Here is an 11,274-nt window from a genome sequence, read left to right as displayed (position 1 = left end):
TTACCTACTTTTAAAAGATTCAAAGCTCTCTTAAATTCTTCTACTGAAATTGGTACATCTAGATCTCATGCTATCTCCTCTGTCAGTTTTGGCATTTCTGAATTACATAGGTAGTCCCTTACCCTCTCACATTTACTTTTACGCCGCTGTGGGGAAAGGTGATCATTCAATTAATAAAGACCCTCATAGTACTCCTTAAAAATCTGTGCCATGTCCTGCGAGGAGCTGACCACCTCATTCCTCTGTGTCTTAATACAGGACAAGTGCTTCTGTGTTGTAGCATCCTTAAGGGCCTTAGCCAACATCCTACTCGGTTTATTCCCAAATTCATAAAGTATCCACCTTCCCCGTTTCAACTTAGCTTTAGCCTGTTCAATGAATAAAGAGTTCAGATCTTCCCGGAGACCACTTAGTTTTTCCTCTAATTGCTGTGCCTGATATTTTTTATGTTTTAGTTCTACTTCCCGAATTTTTTTAAGTAGGACATCAATCTGTTCATTGAGCTTTTTTTTCCTATGCGCTCCTAAAGATATCAAGACTCCTCTCATCATGCATTTATGTGTTTCCCAAATACAGAGCGGGGTGACTTCCTCCGTATCATTTGTCACAAAGAAAGAATCCAATTCCTGGCTTAGTTTTTGTTCATATTCTTTATCCTTTAACAAAGTCTCATTAATCTTCCAATGCCACTCACGACGCTCTGCCTCACCTAAGTCTAGTATACAATTTGTCGGAGCATGGTCCGACAAGGTAAATGGGCCTATATCAGCACTCACCATTGATGTTATTGCTATCTGTGATATCAAGATATAATCAATACGGGTGTACGATTTATGCTTTGCCGAAAAAAATGTATAATCTCTGTCTTGTACACGAAGCACCCTCCAAGTATCTATCACCTGCAAATCACTTAATAATTTTTTAACTCTTCGTATTTTTGTAAATGAGAGGTGTGAAGCTCCCCTAGACGCGTCTATGAGAGGATCCAGTGCCAGATTTAAATCTCCTCCTATCACCAAAATGCCCTCCTTATACTGATGTACCAATTTAAGGCAGGTTTCTAAGCTACCAACCTGGTCTTCATTTGGGAGGTACAGGTTCACTAATGTAACCTTCTGCGATCCAATTAGTCCCTTTACAATTAAAAGATGACCCTCCTTATATGTAATTACTTTCAAATCCTTCCATGGAATCTGTTTCGAAACAATAATAGATACGCCATTGGATTTCGCGCTCAAGGATGCACTATGATAAACCACAGGAAATTTATGGTTTACGATTCTTGGTATTCTATCCCTTCTGAAGTGTGTCTCCTGTAAAAAAGCGACCTGCGTCTTTAACCTTCCCAATTCGGCAAGCAGCCTAATCCGTTTTTCCGGGATGTTCAGTCCCTTCACATTGTATGAGGCAAATTTTATTCTAGTCATATCTTTACGATCGTCTAGGAACTACGGGGAGGGGAGACCCCAAAAGAAAAAAAAAAAAAAAAAACTCCACCCCCAATTCCCTTATACCACTAGAAGGGATAATCCAATCGGCACGAGTCCTCGATGCCGTTAAAAAAAAAAAAAAAAAAAAAAGAAACACCTCCGACTTTTCTCCACTCGGAGGAGAGACGTTTATTATTGGGGGATGTCCCCGAGCATGTGGAGTTTAAGCATAAGCATGTTATACGCTTCTTCAGGAAGAGTTGACCTTAAACATCTATAAAGAGATACAATCTTAAATTTAAACAGTCACACATAATGAAAGGTGGGTATGCTAAACATCAAAGTAAGTAGACTGGTACTTTGGAGTATTTATAGTCGGGCATGGCTTAACAATGAGAGCCCAAAATCAGGGTCACAGGCGGTACAGTTTGAGGCACCCTGAATGGGCAATCCCTCTGCGGCAAACACGGGGGGCACTGAAAAGATGCAGTAACTGAAAAAAATGTTTAAAATTATATATAAGAAATATATATGTGGGTCTATATAATCTCAAGCAGAGAGAGGGCAGGGGGGTGGGGTGGGGGGAGGATGAAGGGGGGAAGGGGGAGGGGGGAAGGAAAGGGAGGCGAAAGGGAAAGGGGGTAGAAAAGGGGAAGTAAGGAAACATCTATCCATTGGAGATTGAACCCACCTAATAAATGGCGTATGAAGAGTAGAGCACCCGGGGATCAGGAACAAGATTCAAAACATAACGATGCAGCAAGGAAGGGTAGATGGGCTATGGCGCAAACGGGATCCAGCATTCAAAGCTCTGCCAATAGGTAATACCCCTGCAACGTTATACTGAAGAGAGGTATAGTAAGCATATGCAGGAGCAGGGACCAACGGTCCGCGCTTGCACCTGCACCTGCCATCATATAGCAAGGGACATCATTAGGGTGTGCAATAGCAACCATCAAAAAGAACCAGTCCTACCTTACGGATGTTAGGTTGAAGTTTGTCCCTGGGTGACGGCCATCTGCAATAGGAAGCACCATAAGCATATCTTTATAAGACCCTAATCAGGCGCACATCCAAATAGCAACGGATTTCTATCGAAAACCCACAGCGCGTAATACATTGCTCCACGCCTCTAGCTCTCATCCCCACCCTCTGATACGCAGCATCCCGTATGCCCAATATGTGAGGCTGCGTCTCCCTGGTTCCACCTTTCCTGACTTTGCCTATGTCCTCTTGGCCTGTATTTTTGCTGATCTTTAAATGTGGCTTGCCCTTTTGTGTTCTGTCTTTCTTTCTTTTTGTGTTTTCCCCTTTTTTTTTCCCCTTCCCTCTCCCCCCCCCCCCTATCTCTGTGTCCCTGATGACTAGGATGGCTGATGAATGCTAATTGGGTCAAGTATATACCCCAAATAAATTTTATTTTAATCTTAGGATCCATATACCACTGGGTGTGATCCTGTTTGGTGAGATTATGACTGTAGACAAATTGTTTGTATTGTTTAACATATGCTGTAATTGCTTGGCTGTTGTGTGCGTCCAGGGCATGAACTAGGAGGGGATGTCCTTCCGTTGCCATGTCCTTGAGACACGCATGTCGCCTCGCTACTTTCAACATTTAAACCTTTGTTTTACATATAAATTTCTGATGTCGGGTTTTCTTTACCTTAGGATTTGGGCGGCTAGATGCTTTATTCCCCCCAGCGGCGGACATGCATCTCACCATTGGGAAACGAGCCTCCAATGTTTTGGATGGCCCCTCCTCCTTCTTCCCTCACTGTGCCGCCTCCTATGTGGGTCACGCGCATTGGCAATCTGATCACAAGTGTTGCGCGCGTTCACATCTGCGCGCGCATCGTGGGTGAGACGGATCAGGTGACGTCGGTCACCAGCGTACCGACATGCGCCTGATTGGAGGCTCTATAAAGATATGGTTATGGCGGTTCCTATTGCAGATGGCCGCCACCCGGGGACAAGCTTCAACCTAACATCTTTTTGATGGTTGCTATTGCACACCCTAATGATGTCCCTTGCTATATGATAGCAGGTGCAGGAGCGGACCGTTGATCCCTGCTCCTGCATATACTTACTATACCTCTCTTCAGTCTAACGTTGCAGTGGAATTACCTATTAGTTACATAGTTAATCAGGTTGAAAAAAGACACAAGTCCATCCAGTCCAACCTTAAAAATAATAAATAAATAAAATAAAAAATATCGTACAATCCAATATACCCAATTTTTTACCCTCAGTTGATCCAGAGGAAGGCAAAAAAACCCAGCAGAGCACGCTCCGATTTGCTACAGCAGGGGAACAAATTCCTACCTGATCCCCCAAGAGGCAATCAGATTTTCCCTGGATCAACTTTACCTATAAATGTTAGTACCCAGTTATATTATGTACATTTAAGAAAGTATCCAGGCCTTTCTTTAAGCAATCTACTGAGCTGGCCAGAACCATCTCTGGCGGGAGTCTATTCCACATTTTAACAGCTCTTACTGTGAAGAAACCTTTCCATATTTGGAGATGAAATCTCTTTTCCTCTAGACGTAAAGAGTGCCCACGTGTCCTCTGGGTTGACCGTAAAGAGAATAACTCAACACCAAGTTCACTATATGGACCCATTATATTTTTGAACATGTTGATCATATCCCCCCTTATTCTCCTCTTCTCAAGAGAGAATAAATTCAGTTCCTCTAATCTTTCCTCATAGCTGAGCTCCTCCATGCCTCTTATCAGTTTGGCTGCCCTTCTCTGCACTTTCTCCAGTTCCCCGATATCCTTTTTGAGAACGTGCCCAAAACTGAACTGCATAATCCAGATGAGGTCTTACTAATGATTTGAACAGGGGCAAAATTATATCTCTCTCTCTGGAGTCCATACCTCTCTTATTACAAGAAAGGACTTTGCTCGCTTTGGAAACCACAGCTTGGCATTGTATGCTATTATTGAGCTTATCATCTACCAAAATCCCCAGATCTTTCTCCACCACGGATTCCCCCAGTTGTACTCCCCCTACCATGTATGATGCATGCATATTCTTAGCCCCCAAGTGCATAACTTTACATTTCTCAACATTAAACCTCATCTGCCACATAGTCGCCCAATTAGACAGTGCATTGGCGTTGGCTTGTAAATTGGAGACATCCTGTAAGGACGTTATTCCACTGCATAGCTTGGTGTCATCTGCAAAGACAGAAATGTTACTTTTGATCCCAGACCCAATATCATTTATAAGGACATTAAAAAGTAAGGGTCCCAGCACTGAACCTTGGGGTACACCGCTGATAACCTTAGACCATTCAGAGTAAGAATCATCAACCACTACTCTCTGAATTCTGTCTTTTAGCCAGTTTTCTATCCATTTACAAACTGATGTTTCCAAGCCTGTAGACTATACCTTACACATGAGCCGCGTGTGAGGAACTGTGTCGAACGCTTTTGCAAAATCCAAGTATACCACGTCCACAGCCACCCCTCTGTCCAAGGTTTTACTTACCTCTTCATAAAAAGAAATCAGGTTTGTCCGGCAACTTCTGTCTCTCATGAATCCATGCTGTCCGTTGCTTAAAATGTTTTTTTCCAGCAAGAACTTATCTATGTGGTCTTTTATTAAACGTTCCAGTATCTTCCCAACTATAGAAGTTAAACTAAAAGGTCTATAGTTACTTGGTAAAGACTTTGATCCCTTTTTAAATATAGGCACCACGTTTGCCCTGTGCCAATCCAGTGGTACTATTCCCATCATTAATGAGTCCCTAAAAATTAGATACAATGGCTTTGAAATTACAGAGCTCAATTCTTTTAGGATCCATGGGTGGATGCCATCAGGTCCAGGTGCTTTATCCACCTTTATTCTGTCTAAATATTTCTGGACCATATCACTTTTGAGTCATTGTGGATCATTCGGGGCTGTGTCACTACCACCCCCATTATGGACATGAGCTCCCCCATGTTCTTTTGTATACACAGAGCTGAAGAAAGTATTTAATAAATTTGCCTTCTCTTTGTCCCCAGTCACCCACTCTAGATTATTTTGTAAAGGGCCTACATGCTCAGACCTGACCTTTTTACTATTAATATATTTGAAGAATTTTTGGGGGTTTGTCCTACTATCTGTTGCAATCTGTCGTTCATTTTGAATTTTTGCATCCTTGATTTCCTTTTTACATATTCTGTTAAATTCTTTGTAACATTTAAACGACACCAGTGTTCCTTCATTTTTATATTTTTTTAAAAGCTCTTTTCTTATTGTTTATAGCTTTTTTTAACTTTGGCCGAGAGCCACATAGATTTTGTTTTTAGCCTTTTAAACTTATTGCCCATGGGAATATACTTTGCAGTGAGGTCCCAAACAGTCTTTTTGAAGAATTCCCATTTCTGTTCTGTGTTTATCAATGCAAATATTCCCTCCCAGTCTAAATCCTGGAGAGAGCAGCCCTCATCCTTGGAAAATTTGCTCTTGAAGTTAAGTGTTTTTATCTTTCCCGTATGTATTTCTTGTTTACAGCTAACAACAAATGAAATTATGTTATGATCACTGCTACCCAGGTGTTCCTTTATCTGGACATTAGTAATAAGCTCTGCATGGTTTGAGATTACCATGTCCAACAGAGCTTCATTCCTAGTTGGGGCCTCAATAAACTGGACCATAAAATTGTCCTGTAATAGGTTTATAAATTTTTGCCCTTTAACTGTCCCAGCAGTGCCATTACTCCAGTCAATTTCTGGGTAGTTAAAATCCCCCATTATTATCACAGTCCCAGCCCTTGCAGCCCTTTCCATCTGTGCAAGGAGCTGAGTCTCCACCTCCTCATTAACATTGGGTGGTCTATAACAAACTCCAATGATTAACTTTGAACTACGCCCATCTATATACAGTTCCACCCATAATGCTTCAGACTTATCACACTCTCTTTCAACCAGGTTTCACACTTGCTTTGAGATCACTTCTCACATAGAGACATACCCCGTCACCTTTCCTTTTTACCCTGTCTCTCTGAAAGAGTGCATAGCCAGGAATATTAATAGCCCAGTAATGTGAGGATGGAAGCCAATTTCAATAATACCGATTACATCATAGCTCTCCTCATGCACCAGAGCTTCCAACTCACCTATTTTGCTTGGCAGACTTCTGGCATTGGTGTACAAACACTTTAATGCATTATTACAGTTTGCTCTGGTGTTTTTTATATCATTTTTAGTAGTACAAATGGCACTATAGTTTCCAATGGCTGTTTGCAACATGGGAAATTTCTTGTCACCTGCCATAACCCTCCCCCCATCTATTCCCATTCCATCCTCCATTAATGTCTGACCCCTAACTGACCTGTCTGTCCAATGAAATTCTAGTTCACCCTCCCCCCTCAATTCTAGTTTAAATACTCCTCCAGCCTTCCCATAAACCTCTCTCCCCCAGCACAGCAGACCCCCTTCTATTCAAGTGCAAACCGTCCTTAGCATATAGGTTGCACCCCAATGAAAAGTCAGCCCAGTGCTCTAGAAACCCAAATTCTTCCTCCCTACACCAGGTCTTTAGCCATGCATTCAGCTCTCTAATCACCCCCTGCCTTTCCTGTGTTGCACATGGCACAGGCAATATTTCAGAGAATATCACCTTGTAGGTCCTTCCCTTCAACTTGCAGCCTAGTTCTTTAAATTGATGCTTAAGGAGCCTCCACCTTCCATGCATACTGTCATTGGTTCCAACGTGGACCAAGACAGCTGGGTCATGCCCAGCCCCTCCTAGTAATTTATCCACCCGGTCCACCACATGCCGAACCCTAGCACCTGGGAGACAGCAAACCATTCGGTTGAGGCGATCCTGGCAACAAATTATTCTATCAGTCCTTCTGAATATAGAATCCCCTATAACCACCAACTGTCTAGGCCTACCTGCACTCCCCTCACCACCTCTACTAGATGGGCTGCTCTCCTAGCTGTTAGGGGTAGCAGTGACATCTAGGGCTGCCACCTCTGTGTTTGCCACCTCCACATATTCACCCAACCTGGCAAATTTGTTTTGATGCAGAAATACAGGACTGGCCTTACTTTTCTGCGAGCCCCTTCCACTCCCTCTAACTACATTAACCCATCTTCCTATCCTATAATCCTGACTTACCCCTCAACCCTTCACATCAACCCTACTGGCCACCTGCTCAGCGAGCAGAGGACCCCTTATAAGGTTGTCCTTTCTGCCCAGTGTTGCAACTTGCTCCTCCAAATCTCTAATGCGAGCTTCCAGAAGGGCAACCTGCTCACATCTGTCACAGCGGTATCCATCCTGGAGCTGTTGCACCAATTTTGCATACATGTGGCACACTGTGCACTGAGCAAAACCTTCAACCCTGCTAGCACTCATTTCCCAGTTACGATACAATTACTTAAAGGAAATTTAAGATGTTACTTACAGATGTTCTTAACTCCTGTTTTCAACTCCTGGTTATTAACTCTCCACTTTAGTTCAAAATTCCACATATGTTCACAAAATCCACATGCAAGCCACCATCAGGGAGCAAGCTCCTAGGGGAGATTGTATAGATACTTTTATACACCTGTGAGCAATTAACCACCCCCCTTAATTAGCAGAAGGAACAAAAAAAAAGCAAAAAAAAAAGCTGTTTAAAAAGTGTCAGAAAAAAGGAGGGGAAAAAAGTATTTTAAAAACTGCTAGCAAACGTATCAAATAAAGGAGGAAAAAAAAAAAAGAAACCCCCAAAACAACACTTGCAAGCAGAAGCAGTCAGAAGCACAACTCCTGGTTATTAACTCTCCACTTTAGTTCAAAATTCCACTTATGTTCACAAAATCCACATGCAAACCACCATCAGGGAGCAAGCTCCTATTGGCAGAGCTTTGAATGCTGGATCCCATTTGCGCCATAGCCCATCTACCCTTCCTTGCTGCATCGTTATGTTTTGAATCTTGTTCCTGATCCCCGGGTGCTCTACTGTTCGTACGCCATTTATTAGGTGGGTTCAATCTCCAATGGATAGATGTTTCCTTAGTTCCCCTTTTCTACCCCCTTTCCCTTTCACCCCTAACCCCCTCCCCCTCCCTTTCCCTTTCCCCTCCCCCTCCCTTTCCTTCTCCCCACCTTTCCCGCTTCACCCTCCCCCTTTCCTCTTTCTCTCCGATTGCGATTATATAGACCCATATATATATTTCTTTCTATAATTTTATTTATTTATTTTATTTATTTTTTTTTTTTACAAGTCTATTAACCTTTATTTTTGCTATTAAATTTGTGAAATGTGTTTTTTACATTTTATAAGTGCAATTTTACTTCTGTGACAATATTTCCTTTTCAGTTTTCAATTTGACAATCCTTTATAATAATTCATTACTTAAATGTGCCTGTTCCTTCGGACTATTCGCCATCAGTTTCCCTCTCCAGTGCATAACAAAAGGTACAAAGAATTTGTGGGTAGGTAGGACTCCCTCTCAGGAGTAAAACATTGTTTCATGCAAACACTCACTCACACATATAAAGAAATAAATATACATTTTTTTTTAATTACACAATATAAAGCAGATGAGCTACTTCGTCCTGGTGCCACCTTTCCTTAAGCCATGACCTCTATACAAGAAGGATCTGGAGATTTCCCATGTTTCTATCTCCTCTGTATCAGTTCGTGCTTGTTTTCTTTTAGAAGAAGACTTGCGCGTTCCTTTCTTTTTTGGGGGCTTGTCTTGCTCTTGGATTTTGGTTGTATCTTGCAGATAATATGCAGGTTCTGTGAATTTGGGCTTAGCACCTCTTCCAACCCAGTACTCTTCAACAGTTGCCCCAGAGGTTTTCTTTTGGGATTTTCCACCTGTTTTCTGCTGAGGTTTCTTCAGTTCGGTCACCTCTTTGTATCCTCTCTCAGGCTTCTCATACTTTGCATAGTCACATGCTTTAAGTTTATGCACCTGCTCAAGAGCGTCAGTTAAACTCTTTTTCTTTACTTTAAGCTTTTCTCTGACAGGCCACCCAACAAGACGGGCCGGAAAGGCCCCTTTTGGTGGTTTCCACAAAATTCTTTGCTGAGCAATCTGCTTAAAGAAGTTGGTTTTACAAACGTCCAGCTGCTCATTTGGTAGATCTTCCTCAAAATAATATTCTTCATCGGTCTCATCTTTCTCAAATTTGTGCAAGTTTTCTTCCTCCAGTACCCAATATTCTTCAGAATCTTCAGGTTCAGACAAAGATTGACTCTTTCTTGGTTTCTTTTTTACAGAGTAGAGTTTCCTCTTGTTTAATCCTCTTATGGGTACTCCAATTTTTCGGCTCCTGCTAGAAACACCTTTAACATTTTGCCCAATAGAAGGGCTGCAGCTTTTTTCATACCGGCTGCTGGCATGCTTCACTGGAACATCATCCTCTTTCAGAGAACCACCACTTTGAATTTTCTCCTTTTCTGCGCTCTCTGCACTTCGTTGGAAAGCGTACAAGCCTTTTCGAAGCATATAATCTGGCATAAAATAAGAAACTGAACCATTATCCATGGACGAGCCCTCATCTCTAGATGAAAGCTCCTCAGATGTAATGCTTAATATACTGGGGCGCTTTTGCCTTCTCTGAGACATACACATCATAGTCATAATTTGTTTCTTAATTTTCAATCCAGGCCACCCAGGATGGTGAGGGGATAAACTTTTGTACAGAGTCCTCTACCCATACACTTGCATTTGCCACCTTTATTTCTCCATTACATACAGACTGGCTTTGAGCCACTTTTTCTGGACATGTATCCAATCCAACTAGAAGCTCGTCACTTGCTTCTTCAGATGAATCTGTTTCCTCTGACTTCACTTGCTTGGTGATCATCATAAACAGTATGTGCAACATCAACATGTTCAGCAAGAATAGACTGAGGTTCTCCTTCTAGTGGAATTTTTGGTCTTGAGTTTTGTTTATCTTGCTTAGTCAATTCTGGCCTTGGTTCGCTGTCTTGCACAAGAGAAGTCTGGGTTTCAGTTTCATGCACTTCATCAAGGCAGAGTTTAGGGGGTGGCAACTGCTTACGCTCTTCTGTGTTTGTGAAGGATATGCTCTGCACTGCAATGTTTTCTTCAGTGTGGGGGCCATACAATACACCCTCACAAAATAGATCACGCTGCACTACATTTTCTGGTATCTCTTTAACTACTGCCACATCATATATTGGTATAGTTTCTTTATAAGACTTCCACATCTGTATGGCAGCAGGAGAACCACTTCCATACTCTATTCTTACCTCCTCTTTCTAATAAGCAAAGCTTCCTGGAGGCATGTTTCGATACTGTGCTGAATTGCAGGCATTTTTGTGAAAGTCTCTTTCTGGCATTGCCGTCACTGGAGACATTTTCGTTTCAGCAATCTCCGGGATGTGTTCATTCTCTGTGCTGATGCCAGATGAATGGGAAACTGCAATTCCTTCATTGCAGTCTTCCCTTTCTGTACCTGGTTGATTTTTGGGTACATATTCAGGCTGCCTTGGATCTGTCTGGGTTTCTTTTGTTTCAGTTCTTCTCCCTGGACTGGCGTAGTGACTAAATCGTGTGGCATGGTAAAACATAGGGGATGGTGGATGAGGATTAAAATAAGGTCTCCGGTTCATTCTCAAGTTCATTTGCTGTTGAGGGACATAAAATCCAGGATACTCATGAAGTGGGACCGAATAATAGGGCATATATGGATTACCCCCCCCGGTAACCTGGTCCAGAGATGCAGTATGGATTGTAAAGTTGGGCAAGGTACCAAGGGTTTGGGAAAGGTAGTTGTGCTGTTGGTTGTGCATAAAAGAAGGGCCTCTGCTGCGATGTGGAATACTGCCCACTTTCAGGAGGTGGTGCTGAACTGTTCATGTTTGTAACTGATTAT

The 11,274-nt window shown here is 42.3% G+C and overlaps 1 pseudogene; it reads right to left on the bottom strand.

The window, feature by feature from the left end:
• Positions 1–8,228: 8,228 nt before the first annotated feature.
• Positions 8,229–11,258, bottom strand: LOC141132869 (uncharacterized; annotated as a pseudogene).
• Positions 11,259–11,274: the final 16 nt, after the last annotated feature.

Source organism: Aquarana catesbeiana, linkage group LG01, assembly GCF_042186555.1.
Source record: "Aquarana catesbeiana isolate 2022-GZ linkage group LG01, ASM4218655v1, whole genome shotgun sequence".
NCBI classification, from domain to species: Eukaryota; Metazoa; Chordata; class Amphibia; order Anura; family Ranidae; genus Aquarana; species Aquarana catesbeiana.
This window is presented reverse-complemented; position numbering and strand designations above follow the sequence as displayed.